Source organism: Lutjanus erythropterus, chromosome 6, assembly GCF_056507025.1.
Source record: "Lutjanus erythropterus isolate fLutEry1 chromosome 6, fLutEry1.hap2, whole genome shotgun sequence".
Classification (NCBI taxonomy): Eukaryota; Metazoa; Chordata; class Actinopteri; order Lutjaniformes; family Lutjanidae; genus Lutjanus; species Lutjanus erythropterus.
The window spans coordinates 42,020,751-42,038,799 of record NC_139322.1 but is presented as its reverse complement, the minus strand read 5'-3'; the positions used below and the strand labels follow the sequence as shown (position 1 = coordinate 42,038,799).

The 18,049-nt window shown below is 39.2% G+C and overlaps 1 long non-coding RNA gene across 1 annotated transcript; it reads left to right on the top strand.

Annotated features, from left to right (window-relative positions):
- Window positions 1-9,343: 9,343 nt before the first annotated feature.
- Window positions 9,344-15,803, top strand: LOC146326218 (uncharacterized). Its single transcript, XR_014770656.1, has 5 exons — window positions 9,344-9,623; window positions 10,048-10,152; window positions 10,472-10,647; window positions 13,644-13,690; window positions 14,772-15,803. It is a non-coding gene; the product is annotated as an uncharacterized LOC146326218 (long non-coding RNA).
- Window positions 15,804-18,049: the final 2,246 nt, after the last annotated feature.

The window sequence follows — 18,049 nt, the reverse complement described above, 5'->3', positions numbered from 1 at the left end:
CAGTTCTTGTACTTGAGTACAGATTTTCAATGTTCTGTCCACCACTGTTAAAGAAGACATCAGGGACCAAATGAACCAGTTCCCGTCAGCCCTGCAGACTGTTTGTCAGTATGTGTCAGGTAAAATGAGATTTAAAAAAAAAAAAATTGTAATTTGCAATGTAATACAATTGTATATAATCGTTTATGAAGTTGTAAATTAGGATGGATTTTGATTGGCTGTCAATGTGTCTATTTAGGGTTCCTACACCTTTTCCAAAGTCAAATTTGAGCACTTTTCAAGCATGTTCAAGGTGCCTTTTCAAGCTTTTGCAGCACCTTACAGCTGACATATTTATATACACTTTGTGCTCAAAATGAAATTCAGAATGCAGTAAACAACCAAAAATATGTTTTGGGATAACAGAGGGGTGACAAATTAAAGGAAAACACAATCAATAAATCAATCATTAGACAAGTAACTTCAATTTTAATAAAATCCTTTTTTATTTTTTGTTTCATTTTTCATTTTCAAGCCAATGCTAACTCAAACATCAATCTTCCAGCTTATTGTCATCTGTTAACCAGAGAACACCACCCATCACCACACTAAGATCACACTAAGTGGCAAGCCAGCAGTTTTTGTGCAAATGGCAAAAGCAATTAGGCTCTCTGAACTGGTTTTATTTATTTGTTGTTTTTTTTTAATCAAAAAAACAAACTATTAAGTCAGAGATAATTATAACAGTAATGCAATTACAATTTCAAGGTCTTCCAAGCACTTTATCCCAAATCCAAACACTTTTCAGCACCCTTAAGAACATCAAATCTCACTTTTTCATCCCATTAACTACAGTTCATGTCAACATTACTTTACTGCCAACAATTTTCTGTAACATATAATATCTTTCATTTTTCCAGTGTAAATATGAACTTGTTTAAAGGAGCAATATGTGGCCACTGCACATGCAAAAATGAACACAGCAGTCCAGAAAGTGAGTTGGAGTCATAGAGTGTATATTAAATAGGTTGTAATTCAGTTTAAAATACAACCTGTGGTTGAAGAGAGTTGTTTCCCCCCACAAACTCCTCCTCCCAGACAGACAGGCTGCAGGAGCTCTGTAAGAGCTTTGCAGGAGTGCAGGATCCTCACAAACTCATAAACTGACAATAACAGGTAACAAAGAGTCCTCCACTGTAAGTTGATCAGCTGTTATCCTGAAGACAAAAGTCCACTGCTCTGAAATAACACACTCTGGATGATGAGTTCAGTGACTGCCTGTCTCACTGCTGCCAAACTCCATTAACATTTTGCTCAGTTTAACAGTTAGAAACATCTATACCTTCTACAAGATTATTAATGATTTTTGATGACTCATAAACAGACACTTACTCATTCAGAGAAATTTTGGCATCGATTTAAAATCCGATTGATGTGAAATGGACATACAAAACAGTTATACTGGTCCAGAATGTAATTTTCAAAGGGGGACACGGCTGTAATGTTCACGTCATGTGAAGGCAGTATTTCAACTTAACATGTTTCTTTAATCTTTGATGACACATTACAGTCATTTTATGCTTTATTACAGTAAAAATATAAATATATTACAGATTTCTCCTTTAAGTCAGGTAATAAACCTGAACACTATGGCCTGTGGTTATTTTGTGCAAAGCTAGCAAAAGGGCAAATGTAATCTCAAGGCCTCTGGTGCTAGTCAGCCATGTAAAATGGATTAATGGTAAATGGCTGCATTTACAATTGACTGCTTATTCACCCATTCACTCACACTCACACACACATGCACACACACACACACACACACACACACACACACAGACATAGACACACACTGATATCAGTGAGGCACTGTGCAAGGTGCTGGATTGGTAGCAATTTTGGTGTGTCTTGCTGAAGTCTTGCCAAAGGACACTTGTGGACAGGAGGATCTGAGGATTGAACTTCCAGTCCTGTCATAGTGGGTGATGTGCTCTACCTGCTGTACTCACAGTATCTACATTTATACGTTTATGCAGATATTTTTGTTATGTCAAAGAGACTATTACAGAGAGTTCTCAGCTGTCCTTTTTTACTATTTTTTTTTTTTTTTTTTTTGCTGTAGTTGGGACCACAGAGTGCATTTAAATGTACCCAAATCAAACTAGCTGATAAGGTTGAACATCCTACGTTTCATCACTATACAATATTGTATCAATTCTTTGAACAACAATATAATATATGCTGATATCACTAAGTCTGCAACAATATGATATATGATAATATTTGGCTGTACTTACAGATATTACTGTCCAAGCAGGTTGTTAGTCTATCACAGACAATATAATAGTTGAGCCAGAAAAGCCACAGTCATGGACTGTATGTTCCATCCATAGGAAGCAGCTTGATGGAGGTTTGTGGCGGATGCTCAGCAGTGAGAAGAGCGAGAGCAGAGGAGGACCATGAAAACACTGTCTGAGGGACAGAGGACAGTGACAGGGACAGTACTGTAGGTAACGGAGGCCAGAAGAGACAGGTGTGAGGATGTCATATGCTGTTTGTACTTTATATTTATAATAAATATAATTCTTCATATTCTACATATTCAGTTGATGACATGAAGCAGCAAAGATAATCCACCAGCAAAGTTCTACAGCACTGATGACATAAACCCTAATGATGATCTAAGCCCTCTCTGATCATCTCTGACTGTGATGACAGCTGCAGTGAGTGAAGATAGCAGAAATCCTTTGTGAAGGCTGAGCATTGATAAAGAAAACTGTAGAAGTGGAGAAGTGTTGGCTGCAGCCTGAGTGCCTGTGACCCAGGCCTGACCACAACAGGCTATTTTAGGGTGGTACAATATGTCAGTCAGAGCAGGGCCTGGGTGCAGGAGCAGAGGGAGAAGCTTTAAAACACAGCTGATTGGCCAGAATCTTTTTTTGCTGAATCCAGGTTGGTTCATAAAAATCTAGTTTGAGGTCTAGATTTCTCTGGAATTTGCAGTTATGGTGAATCTTCTGTAGATTGTCTCATTTTGGGAGGAGGTGTGGGTTCAGCATAGCCTCTAAAGTGCCTCCAGTATACTGACTGTGGATCACATGACAACATGTACATGGAAGGGTCCACTCATAGTAATGAACCCACAAAGAATTATCACCAACCCTGCAGCGCCTCTCAGGTCTATAGTGAGTTTTAGCATCTCTTAGCTCTATGTTTTGGTGTCATGGCTATAACTTTAAAGCTAGGGTAGGCAACATATTTTTTATATTATTGATCAATAATTCAATAATAACATTTTAGCATATTACAAATCAAGGAATCTGAGAAAAAAAATAGACGTCCGCACCTCCTCTTGGCTCTGTTTTCAGGCTTCAGGGAATCTGGCCTGTGACAGGAGACTCTGACCAATTACAGGTCATCGCAGAGACCAGGCCTTCCTATTGGCTGTTCTACTAGTGCAGCTGCACATGCACATCCCTTTAGTTGAAAAGCCTAAATCAGTGGCGGTAACTCCTGCAGGAAAAATTGCTATTCCAGCAGTGGCAACTACTGCCTAAACAACAAATCAACTCAAAAAAGTTAAGACAGGATTAGCAGGAAGAGAAACTTAAAGAGAGTCTTGCTAATTAGCAGTGTGCTCAGCCCAGGAGTATGTCAGATCACCTGGTTGGTTTTGATTTTACCCTCCATTGCATTTAATCACATCTGTCACTGTTTTTTTGCTGAGTGTTATGTGGATAGGACCGGGGCAGAGCTGAGGCACAGAGCTGACAGACAGGCTGCTGAGAGCTGGTGAGCTTTGGGGGAGAGAGCTGAGAGATGGCTGGAGTTTCTGGAGGAAGAAACACTGCAGTTATGCTGATTTTTCTCTGATGCTGACTCCTGTACTACAGGAAGAGAGCTCAGAGTTTAAAATGGATGTGTCTTCTCTCTCACTTCTCAACCTGTCTGCAGCAGCAACCCACGGAGAAGCTGACCTTGCTCAGCTGTTTGCTGTATGCTAATAAGTGTCTCTGTCCAGGTTGACTTGATTGGAAGGGTAATGTGTTTTAACAAATAACGAAGCTGGACAAGGACTTTCAAAGACATATCTTCATATGAGTCCTTAGAATGTCAGTGTCCTGTAAATTTCCACACAACCTATCTATGGAGACCAAAGACAAGAATGCAGACAGACCCTTTTTTGCTGTTCTTCTAAGGAATAAATAACAAAAAGCTAGTTAACACTAAGGCTGGTCCCACACTATATGAGTTTTAAAATCCTAACAGTTTTTAAAATCTGTTTGCACTGCACACATCAGGAGAAGCTACACAGATTCTCTTCTCTCTCATCTCAAACACCCACACACTACAAGATTTAAAAATAATGACACACCACAGGATATTATCAAGACAATTGTGCCAGAGGGAGCATGAGCTAGTGTGATTTCATGAAGAATACAATCTCGCATGATTTCATGGTGAAGCAGATGTAAACAATGGAGACAGACATAGTGAGATGACATGCTGTAGTCATGTCAATGCTTTGCAGTGAGAAAAAACCAAAGCAGAAGTTAAACAAGTCCGGCTGTTTATTCTTCAGCGAGAACTGGAGGTGAGATTTTAATAGTATTTTTTATATCTGTCAACTGTAGTATTCAGACTAACATTAGCCACAAGGGCTAAAATTTACCATTGCTTGGCAACACCTCTCTTTTACTTCTGTACTGATGTAATCATGCAGATTTCAAGACAGAAATATCAAACATGTTCTGTATTTACAATTCAAAATTGGGGAGGATCTGGTCCAGTCTGTAACATTACGTCTGTAAAGAAGAAGAGATGACTCTTTCACCAAAAGCTGTTTAAACAAAGCAAAAATAAGGCCTTTTTTCAGTTAAAATAGAAGAAAATCAAGATATTCAAGAATGGCTAATATCTGGGGAAAAAAATAATAATAAACTTTAATAAGTGAATAGCCGAAACTGAAAGATCATGGAGGCGGCAAGACTTTCACAGTAAAAATTATTTGCGGTCAGCACATGTTATCAGTCTGACTGAGAGCACAAAGTGCCACGAGGAATGCAGTGATTAAAGGACATGTCTGTAGAAGTTCACCCCCTGAGCCACGGCAGGCCCAGGGGTATTGTGCACCGTGAGTGCTGCTGTGTCAAACACTCAACACTGTCACAATGAAAGCACTTACAAAGCCTAACATCTCCCTAAATCCCGTAATTATTCCAGGATACATTATGTACCTGGGCCCCAGCTGTCTGATCACCACAGTGAGGGGATTGCAGCCTCGACAATCAGCTTACACGAGACAGATTGTCATGATTGGCTAATAATATCAGCTTGTAAGTAGTGTGCTTAAGCAGTGTGAAACAGACAAGAAATAAATTGTTAGATCCCTTTCTCCCTCCTCCCCAGATGCTGTTGTTCCTACTGCTCCATCTTTTATTTACTTTGCAGATTTCATTTTACCAGACAACAAAGGAAAGTGAGACGTGGGATGTTTTTGTAACCACTTTACCCCCCCTCACCCCTCCACCCCGCCTGCTGCTGCTGCTATCACCTTCCTTGTCTTTCATTTAGTGTCAGGGTTTTCCTCCAGTCTGCTGTCTTTTATGTCTTATCGCAGCAGTCCCCTGAACGTACGATTACCGAGCTCTGTAGGAACCTCTGTTGTTCGGCAGCCTGCTCTCACACCCTGCCCCCCACCCTCAACACCCGACTCATTCTAATCTCCTCAGTACAGTAGCACTTTGAAATTAAGCTGGGAGGAAGCTGGGTGTCTTACTAACCTCTCTGCTTCGACACTGGGCCCTCAATCAGCCTCATTGTGGAGGGAGACTTCAGCACGTCTGAGTCTGAGCTGTCAGCCACTCTGAAAACCTGGGCTTTAAACGCAACATGACTCGCCAATGCCCAACTGACTTCACAAAGCAAAAAAATAATCAACATGCAGACAAATCACTTTGCCATAAATGGTTAATAAACCAGTTAATGGTCATAATATGTTATAGCATTATATTATGATAAACTCTGTGATGCTACATTTTTTAATTTTGCACAAGTGATGCCCCAATAGGCATGAAGTGTACTGATGTAGATAAATGCCCAGAAAGCATTTTTGCAGTCTTAGCATATCACATCACATCATACCATCTTATACACTTTCAATCTGGAATGCAATTTTCATCTTAAAACGGACACACTTCTACACTAATAACCAGATTTAGGGGTTTTTCTTGGCAGAATGTGGCAGAAATGGAATATAATATCCATAAATATATTTTCATTAGTGTGTAAGGTCAATGTACTTGGTGGCCAACAGATTTCTGTTTTAAAATCTGAAACTCAGAATATAACCTGCTCCCAACCAGGTTATGAGTTTAGCATCAGTTACCATGGTAATTTAGCCAGGTTAAAAGAAAGACACCTTAGTGATTCTGAAAACTCTGACTTTAGACTCGACATACCTCGCTAACACATTCATCTCGCTTCGTTCTACACCCCTCAGGTTGGTGAGTCACTGTGGCTGGTGAGTAAACCACAAACATGTTGACAGTAACTTGCTACCAGTTATCAAGCTAGCTAGTTTAGGATACATATTTGTACTATCAGATCCTGCCTAACCTACAAACCATGCTGCATCTTTTTAGTGGAGATGTGTGTACCAGTCAGAGCAGGATTGTGCTCAGGATTGTGAGCTTTTTACTCCCTGAGTGGTCAACACTGTCAATACGGTTTACAATTGGTGCAATTCAACCTTCTCCAGAATTGAAAAGCTCTGTGAACATTTACATTGCTTCTGCAAGTGAATAACTGATTACAACGATTCTGTTGAGATGAGTCATAATTTTAGAAATCTGTGTCTTAAAGTCTAAATACTGGTCTGACTGGATCCTTACACCCACATATACTGACTCACAGCCTACAAATATCTCAGATATTTGTGAAGAGATCATTCAGCTTCTCTGCAGTGGCTCAGCAACCACATTTTTAATCTGTTAATGAAATGAAATAAAAATATGGAATGTAGTCATCTTAGCAGAAATATAAAGACTGCAAACAAGACTAAATATTTTTGGTCTGACCTCTAAGCCAGTGACTACTTAAGGGAATGACATTTGGCTGAATAAATAGGAGTATGCACGCACATCCAAACCAAAAAGGGAAGGAAGATGAGCCAAAAGTGAGCAAATGATGAATTAAGCAAGCACACTGTAGGGCCCCAATGATTTAATGCACCAAAATGTTGACACTTTAAAATGTCACTACTTTGGTGCATTAAATAAGACCAAGTGGACACTGGATGCTTGCAGTGTGAAAGCCATTTGTCTCTCATGGTGCACTGAGGTTGGTGGACTGCAGTGGAGGTACCAAGCTCTAAAAACAACTGCAGCTTCAAAACGTCAAAGCTCTCTATGTTTCATCAAATGTGGTGATGGATTCAATTTGAAAGAGGAAAGGAGTGAAAAACATTTTACAGATTATTAAAAATGGATCCCAGTGATCTGAGAATCCAGGAGAAGAATTTCGCTTCTAAGTGTAACAGGAGGGAGATCAAAGAGAGAAACTGGAAGCAACAGATGAGGTTAATGATGTTGGTGAACGAGATGATGACCCTCCTGATGCATGTGTCATCAGAGACAGCTGTTTGTGAAGCTGGTAAGCCACAAAGAGTGTTGTCTCCATATGAGTTTAGCACCTGAACACCAGCAGAGTTTGCTGAGATGAACTCCAGTCTGGTCTGGGGTCAGCAGCTGGGCTCTGGACGAGGGAAACTGAGTGACATCGACAGCTGGGCTGACTGTGAGGGAAGAGAAGAGCACGAAGTGGCTGCAGCTCTGGGGTACTGTTCCTGAGCTGGATCCAGTTTGGCCAAGTTTGTCTCAGTGTTTCTGGTCTTATTTTCCATTTGCTCAAGCTGAGTCTAGGAAAGAATATGACATAGAGAGGCACACATTCAAAAACAGAATCAAAGGCTCATGCACATCTTCACTTTCTTGTAGACGGGTGTGTGGGAGGAAAATGCAAGGGCAAGAGACTTGCAACAAACTATTAAAGTTCCAACTTCGTCCGACTTTCATCAGGTTAAAAAAGGGTAATCAGGCAATCAGTCTCACAGACTGTGTATATTTAGCCCACAGAAGGCACATCCCACCTTCAGAAATGTCTATTCACAGTCTGTGATGAAGAGCAGAACATCAATTGATATGCAGACATTAATATAAATAAGATTAAAATATCATGACAATAAGTTTGGAAGATCTGTGGGTAACACTATTACACTTCATCTGTTATGTTTTCGTCATTCATGCCACTGGAATACAGGGTTCTCAAATGGTGGATCCAATAACATTCTCATTATTAGTCATTTTTCTAGATTTTCACGATTTATGATTAAGCCACAGTTTTCTAACTCACATACATTTTAGAGCTTCAATTATGTGCCTGTGTTCATCAAAATGACAGGCCATGCAGGAGAGGCCATATCTCTTTGTCTAATACTACTCTTGTGTTTTTCTTTTAACTTTTATAGTAATTATTTAATGGATAGAGTAGATAAATCAAATCTGAGGTGTTAAAATTAATCAAGGATCGAGGTTTGTACTCCTTTACTGTGTGTGCATCTCTGAATTTGTCAGTTTTCACATTGTTGCTGCAGGAGGTGCATGATCTACAAGGAATATTGTATATAATAAATTGTATAATAACATAATAAATGCCTCAGATCTCAGTGCATGTGAATCAGCCTCCGATTGAGCTCTTACATGTAATAAAGGAAGGTGCTGAAAGCTGTTGTTCAGTGTTTTTTCTGACGACTGGATATGCCAATGATTCATAGTGACTTGATGAATAAACTTCATTGATCATAAGTTAGAACATAATTTACAAACTAAGGTCCTCTAGTTTTGTTTTTCTTCCCAAATAGTTGTTTTCTGTCTATTTTGTGAACAAAATTCAAGTGGTTTGGCTACAGCAGGCTAGACAATTTCACCATTACTTTAATATTGTGATACTTAGGTTACTGACTACATTTTTTAACAAGTAATTAGTAACTTGGAATACATTTTAAAGTAACCCTTCCAAAACATGTACATACAACTGCAGAAAGAAAACAGCAAAGTGCCATTTAAAGGACCAGTGTGTAACAATTACAGGAATTTATTGACATAAATGCAACATATTATACAAAAGTATATTTATTATTATCAATAAACTTAAACTCATAATCTTTATGTTCACCTTAGAAATAGCCATTTATAGTTACATTTTATGGAGGCCGCAATCTTGTGCTGCCATTTTTTCTGCGGCTGCACAGAGTGGACGCGTTACGTAATCTCTGTGGCATAAATACGGATGACGAAGAGGAGGACAGACAGTGGTGTTTACTGGCAAACTGTCTTGCTTTCTGAAGGCTGACAACCACAGTTTTGACCAGTAGATGATCATGTTATTATTTACCACAAGGAAAAGAAGCAGACTGTGAACTCTTGTTTCTCAAAGAAGAGAAAACATGAAGAAACCAAATGGCAGCGTGAGAGGAGGCGACAGAGAACAAGGACTAACATCAGTGTGGGGTTTACCACATGGAAATCACTGATGAGGGACTGTTTTCACAGTAACACCAAAGTTGCCTCTTTTCTGCTGGACAGGTAATTCATCCTACACATGTAATTGCACTTTATTATGAGATAGCTTTAGCTAACGATATAACATGGCCACGGGCATAACGCTAATTATTCACACAAGTTAGGTGTTTGTCCCGTGTTTCTGTCGATAATATGTGTTTGTTACCATGATCATAATTTTGAATGCTGTTTCAAAAATATGATCAGGAGCTGAAATATCTGGTAGTGTTACAGAGATTAGCTCACGGCTGCTCGAAGTTATTGTCTATAAACGTGTAGAGCTAATGTGGCTGTAGCTGCCTGCTGGTTTATGAGTTATAGCTATAATTTAGTGTGGTTATGTTTGTCCAGGTGAGCCATTCCTCTCTGCACCGTCGGATGTAACAGGATGTGTTACAGGTGTGTGTGACTGTGTCACGTAGCTCGTATTTTCTTTATGTTTCTGCAGTTATGACAAACGTCCTGTAACATCACCTCCTATGAAGAGAAAACCTTTTCACATCTCAGCTCCAGCTTTATCTACCATCGATGCTGCTTCTACTGGCACAGACAGGTTAGTCATCACAATGAAATAACAGTGATTAAGTGACTGTATCTTGAAATAACAGTCATTAAGTGACTGTATCTTACATCAGGGGTATTTAATCATTGTTGGCTAAGACTATGTAAGTTTTCATCAAAGCAAAATAAGAAAAAAAATGTTTTCACTAATTAGCTCCTCATATCTGGATGATGGCTGTTAATCAACTGAATCATCAGGTGTGGTTTTTTGTTTAGGATGAAAATCTGCATACTCTAACATATTCATGGAATATAGCTGAATACTCCTGTATGACATCACTATGTATATTTTGTTTCTCTCCTAATGGCAGCAAAGGTAGAAGGACAGTCTCTTGTCTTCAACTAGCTGAAAGACACTGTAAGTCATCTGGGATGCCACGATGGAGGAACCTTGGACCAGATGACCCCAGAAGGTTCAGTTTGGTGACCCTCATACATGGACCCACCACATCAGTACTGGTGCAGACACAAGTCAGGAGAGGTCTATGTAAGTGACACACATTTATTTGCCTTTATTGTGGAATATTAACCTGTAAATCATACTTTTGGTGAAATATTAGTATTTTGACCACACTGCAGTGGTTTCTCATGGAGGACCACAGGATGAAAGAGCTGGAGCTCAACGATAACCTCCATAACCTCACAACTTTTAATGTTCAAACAGACAAATGTCTCAACAGCTTCTTCTGTCTTTATCCAAGTCAACTCTGATGAGGACAGAATAAGTTGTCAAAATGTTTGTGTTTGTTCACTAAAAGCTGCAAGTTATGATTGTACACCAACATTTCTCTTTCTATTCACAACACAAAGAAAAGTGTCCTTTTTTATATTCATCTTTTCATTCCAAACTGTGAGGTGCAGCTGTCCTCTGTAAGGATAATACACATTGGTGTTACCTGAAGTAGAAATGAACATTTAGAGACATTGCAGGGAAGTATTGTCATGATCATTGTATAATTGTAAGCATGTTTATATGTTTTTTTTAGATTTATCTTTGTACAAAATTGTAATGTACAGCTGTCCCCTGTAATGATAATATACATTATTGAAACCTGAAGTGGTCATGAAAATGTACAAACACTGCAGGAAAGAACTTCATATAAAAGTACATATTTATATGTATATAACTGCAATACATACAGCAGGTATATCTAATTATCATCTTTTATTAATTGCACGCACAATTCGATGTAACATTGAATAATAAATAATGGACTAAATAAAAAAAACTATACATGTAATATTAGCAGAAAAATAAGAAAATATGGAACATACTTTGCAATACAGAAATAAATAATCTATGTAATCTAGAACAAATAAAACTTTTGGTTGATTCCCTGAAGACATATACACAGGTTAGTGAGTACTTGTGGTCCTGTATTGACACTCCAGAGGGCCTGGAAGGAAACTCAGATTCTGGGTATGAAACCTGTCTGATGTCCAGTGGGATCAGAGAACTTGTCCCTGATGCTCCAAACGCAGCAGCTGGGGATGATAAGTCGGTTTCTCTGCACTAAAGAGCCATGTTGCCAAAAAATAAAATGCCTACAGGCTGTGTGTTGGTACTCCCTGTTGTCAAACCCAGCCCCCCTCAACATGTTCCTACAGTTACCACAAGTACACCATGATACCCTGGTACTCCAGTAAAAGGTGGGGGACATCAGGACATCAAACAGTCCTGCTGCCTCCTCAGGAGCTGTGTGGTGAGCTGCCTGTGCTCCTCCAGGGTCATCTCTTCAACAAGTCTCTGAAGAAATAATACACAGGAAAAATACATTCAAGGTTAATGAGATGTTTGATGTTATGTTGGTAATATGCTAATATCACTGCAGTTTATGATGTACAGACTGTTCAGAGTTGCTCAGAGTAACACGAGCTGCATGATGCTGTTCCTCTGCAGTATTTATTATCATTCAGTAACGTCCCAGGTAATGATGACTCATGTTACTCTGAGATTACATGTTATTCTGAGATTACACGTTAGTCTGAGATTACTCGTTATTCTGAGATTACACGTTACTTTGAGATAACTTGTTATTCTGAGATTACACGTTACTCTGAGATTACTCGTTATTCTGAGATTACACGTTACTCTGAGGTTACATGTTATTCTGAAATTGCACGTTACTCTGAGATTACTCGTTATTCTGAGATTACACGTTACTCTGAGGTTACATGTTATTCTGAAATTACACGTTACTCTGAGATTACTCGTTATTCTGAGATTACACGTTACTCTGAGATTACATGTTATTCTGAGATTACACGTTACTCTGAGATTACATGTTATTCTGAGATTACACGTTACTCTGAGATTACTCGTTATTCTGAGATTACACGTTACTCTGAGATTACATGTTATTCTGAGATTACTCAGACAACACACAACACCAACATCGCTACATGAAGAGCACAGAGCTGTAAATATAATTTTGTGTGAATTACTATAACAAAGTCATTTTCTAAATACATACCTACATTACTTCTCTCTGGCTCCTTTGGAAAGCTTCAAATCGCTCCTCTTCATCCTCCAGCGAAGCTTCCACTCTGGTCGCCCCCTGCACCTCTCCCTCACCTGGCCCTGACTGCACCGTAACCTCGGCCTCTCTGCTTCTTCTTTCTCGTCCTCTTCCACTCTGTCTTTCTCTCCCTCCTCCTCTTCCTCTAACACCCGACCCATAACCAAGACTTTGACTTTGTAAACGGAGAATAAATATGCGTCCAGCCATATCTATCATACTATCACACTAAACAACTACAGTTACTTCACCAGTGTGGGCATGTATCACCATTCAGAGCCGCTCGCCAAAATACAAACACATTGTGGAGCAAACAATTATACAGTTATATTCGCCATTTTACATTAAAGTTATGACCTATAGAGACTAACAACGAAACATGTTTTCTAAAATGATCCTTAAACAAACCTCATCACTGGAAAGACTAGTTGATACGAGCGTTGCGCCACTTTGTAATGTGACGGCCTCCTTACGCTTCAGAAGGGAGCAGCGGCATTGGGGGAAATCCTCTTTGTTGCAATCTGAATTTTGACCGATAGATGCCACTGAAAATCACACACTTTAAACAAGCTCTTTTCTGTTATATTAACCATGTATTTTGTTGTCTGTGACTTACTGTGGTTGTTGGGGGCGGTTCACTTCCTGGTTGAGCAAAAGGTGTTACTGAGGGGTGGAGCCTCTTAAATATGAAAGCCAGCTCATCAGACCAAACCATGTGTTGCCAAGTCAGATGGGGTTCAGGCTTCAGTTCAGTTTAGTTGTAGTTGGCGTCCATCTTGTTTTCCCCTTGTGTGTCATTTGGTTTGACCTGGTCACTATATATGTCCACTGCTGCCTCTACAACAGTGTGTTACCTCTGGTCCACACTCCAACATAATAGGTGGCGGTAATGCACCTTAAAGCTGGTTGACACCCACTGCAAGACGAAAAGATGATGACGACAGTGTGTTTCTTTCTTGCTCAGCCACAGAGACAGCTGCTCCATGAAAGAGGCTTTTCATGGACTTACAGGTGTGTTCAATAATTCATTAATTAATTAATTGAAATCTCTTTCTGAAATCTATAAAATGACATGTCCCACCATTTCCTGTAGTCCTCAGTGGCCACATCACCTGTAGCAGGTTTCTACATTAATGTCCTGTTGAAACCAGTGAGACCAAATGTCCTCCTTTCTACTTCTACTGATTTCTCTGATAAATGTGTGTAAATGTAAATGTCTAAATGTGTGAGGCAGATTCGGCAAATTGAACTGTTTTCAAAGATGCTGCTGTGAACATAAAATTGTTTAGAGCTAACTACTGACATTGCAAATTTATCTTTAGCAAACTCAAATTTCACTTAAATTTATAACTTCTGAGTCTTGAATCATGTACAATGAAAAGAAATTGAGGGGAAGCAAAAAAAAAAAAAAAAAACAGATTTAAAGCCTTCACATATTTGGAATCACTGAACTGAACTGAATCACTGTGATCAGAACTTCCTGGAGGGACTGGTTAAGGAATTGTTGCAGAATTTCTTGTTAAAGTTAGATGGGGTTTTTTTTGATAGAAAATGATACGTTTCCATAGTTGAGATTTAACCAGTTATCACTAAATTTCTTTCATTCTAAAGTAAAATATATCCCACAAAAATGTAAAAAAAAAAAAAAAACATGTAAATTGTTATCAAATATTTATCATATATTCAATATTATACATCTTTGTTATTACTGAAGCTTTTCCAAAAACTTCTCAGTGTAGATAAATCTGAACATGATGCTCTTTCCAGAAAGCCAGCGTATGATTGTCACCCTTTCTCTGTGAAGCAAAGACAACTTTCTGTGTCCTCTCGTTTTAGACCAAACAGATTTAAAATTTCTTAAAGCCTTCATTTTTTTGTTTTTCCAGCCTGGAAACAGAACAGGCCACAGAAGAGAATAGTCCTGAGCAGAACATGTGGTGGAGACGTCTTTTGTTGAGGGTTTAGAAACACAGTTGCATCTCCCAACCATCTCCCCTGTGTCGTGTAAGCTGTGCAAAGAAAAAGACAGCTACATCCCTCTATCTCTGCTAATTCAATTTCATGTCTGTGTTTCTTTACTCCTCCTCATCAGCTCTCTGGACTACGGATCAACATGAACTCTTTTGTTCTACGGCACAGTGCTTTAGCACCGGGGTCGATTTCATTATTGAAGGGAAACTCAGAATATTGTCCTCCGAACTTTGACTGTCTGTGATTCTCTCAACCAACATGTTTCATTTCCTCCTGTCAAATCTTCTTCACTTTTCCCCTTTGAGTGTACTGCTAAATGGAAACCGCTAAGAAGCCACACACACACACACACACACACACACACACACACACACATAGGAGATCTTAAAAACATGTCCATCTGCTCTTTGTGCTCCCTGCCTCTGTCCTTAAGTCCCCTTTGCATCCTGATAGTAAAGCGGCAGAGGCTTGAGACTCCGGCTGCTTTCTTGGCAGATCAGCGGAGGCCTGACTGTCTGACGTACACTACATGTGTAAGTAGGCACAGTGAATGCACACTTCAGCCATTGGGGACGGGATTGTGGATGCTCCTGATTAAACCACTACAATAGAGGGGCAGTAAGAACAGGATCGTTGGTTTGCAACTCTGCAACATGCAGCCAATACATGGAGGATATTTAAAGCTTCTGACAGATTTATTATGGAGCAGACATCCCTCTCTCACTCTCTCTCTCATGTTGGGTTAACATTTGCAGCAACATACAGACACAAATAACCAAAACAAAAAAGGTGCAAGCAGTGTGACACACTGTATCTGAAGCAGCAAACTGTAAAATACTGTATCACATGTGACATGCATTTCAGAGGATTTGTTACAATGATAATTAATTAATTACTTTTGAAATGAAGAAATATAGAACTTTGCACCAGTATTGTGTCTTACAACGTTTCCCAAACTTTTTTTCTGGACACTCACTCATTAAAGATGACAAACCATCACAACCCAATTCACAGCAGGCAATATCAATAAAGCTAAAGTCAATTTGTGCATAAATTAACGTTCTTAACTATTTTTACTGCCATTTTCACATCACCTTATCTTGACTCATGCATGTACACGTGTTAAATCATTATAATTGAGAAATAAATTCATTCAGGCTGAGTTAACAGAACATCTCATTGTTTTTATTTCCTCTCATCAAAAAAACAAAGCTAAAAAAGTTGAGACAACTCAAAAGATAACAGATTTTTTAACAGATTTTTGAGTTATGAATTAAACTCTCTAGATGATAATCAACCTAGCTGAGATAATTTATTTTTAAAATATTAATTTATTTAATTTTCCAAGTAAGTAAGAAAAATGTCAAATCAGTCAATGAGTCAAGTTGAAATTTTACATCCAATCACAGTAATGATGTTAACAAGTAAGTCAGAATATACCGAGATAGCACGGATACGTCTCGCCGATGTCGGCCTCAGATCGTGTGTCGGCATTCTACTCCTGACGTCTGTAAATACATCTGAGAAGCATCGGCCCATAGCAGGGACATGGTTTGCCAGAGGGCGGGATTATGTCCTCAATTTCAAAGTCGGCGATAGGTCGGCTGTGGATCGATACATTGTCAACGGAACTGAGAGCAGCTGTTGGAGATGGAGAGACTACTTCATGCCAGCCAGGACTAGTCTTCAGGTAAGCTCACTTAAAGCAAATATATTTAAAAAATAGCTGTTTTATAAATATGACATTCAGCATTAGCAAGATAAGTCAGGATGTAGCAACATAAGTTGTTAAGCCCTGACTAGGTATGCTAGCACAGGTGAAGAGCCCATGATGCCGACTCCTAACAGGCTAGCTAGATAGCTTAGCAATTAGCCATTGCTACATAGCCGTAAGTCTTTCCAGCACATGAACAGTCTCCATCTAGACAACAAATCAGTGTTGAATTTGGGAAAGGGTCAGGTAACGTTAGCGTTAGCTGTTAGCTAGTAGCTGGTGGGCTTCAGTGTTTTTACAGCTGCGGAGTTAACTTTAGCGGTTAACTGGCAGCTGATGAAGGGAAGCTCTGATCTGTTCTATTTGTAAATATGACTCGGTGTAACATTTTGTCATAGTTCGGTACTGGTTATGGACTATTGTTGGTGTGTTTGTACTGTAAGTGAAGTTAGTATCCACCTCACGTAGGTGTGTCTGACTTTAGTGCAGCATCTCTGGAAAACACAAGAGACTCCAGTTGTTTCTGTCATGTCCCTCCAATGTCCAAACATCGTCTGGAGAGCATTTTTGACCAAATGTCTCGGTGACATCTTCCCAGTGAGCAAACGCTCTCCATATGACGTCTCGGTAATGCAACTTTATTCATTGTGCCGATGTTGGCAAGACATATGCGTGCTGTCTGGGTAGTTTATTGCACAGGGGACTGAGGGTGCACACAGTCAACCTGGAGATGCTCCCAAAAAACACTTCTCTGGACACCACAGATGTGTGATGTACACTTGGTTGTTGTTATTCAAATTTCAGCTGAGGGTGCAAAATATTAAACTGGAAGAAGCTGGCCAATCACCTTTCTCCTTTAACACTGAGGTCTCCAGCTATGAGCAGAAGGGACAGGTTGTTAAAGTTACTGCCACATAACCAGAATCAAGAATGAAAAAAAAGTTGCAGTGATAATTAAAAGTGATATTCAACAAAGTGACATGTAATCATATAACTACAACATAAGTAGTGTTGTTGTTGGAGAAGTCAGTGTTTCAACTTTGCATGTAAAAATCTCAGATAACATGTCAAATAAATTTAAACGTGCACAATCACAGCGATTCATCTAAAAGTGCATGTATAACCAAGGACAGAATAGCTTGACCAGTGTTTGTCCTTGGAGCAACTGGCCTTTATGTTTTAGATGTTTCTCTGCTCCAACACACCTGATTCAAATAATCATTTCATCATCAAGTCTTTGCTGAAGCCTGATAATGACTCATGTATTTGGATCAGGTCAAACGACCTGAAACATGGACGCTGCGTTTTCTTTTTCTTCTGTCTTGGGTTGTTGGAACTGAAGTGATTTGGACTGAGAGAGTCACTGAAGGTACATTTGTAACTGACCAGGTTGGTGTCATTAGTTTGTGTTGATTCACAGAGCTTATACAGTGTTATACAGTGGGAGACCATGGCTCTGGCATGTCACTGAGCCATGTTTCAGGTCTGCACAAAAAATCCTCAACACAGAAATCTTGAAAAACAGTCTAATTTCTTTTTCCTTTTTTCCCCAGGAAGTTAATAAACCAACAATAAACATAAAACATATTAAGCTTAACAATTTTACCATTTTTGTTATTGAGGTAATCTAAAAGTAATCAAGTTACATTTCCTTAAAACTGTGATACTTGGATTAGGTTACTGAC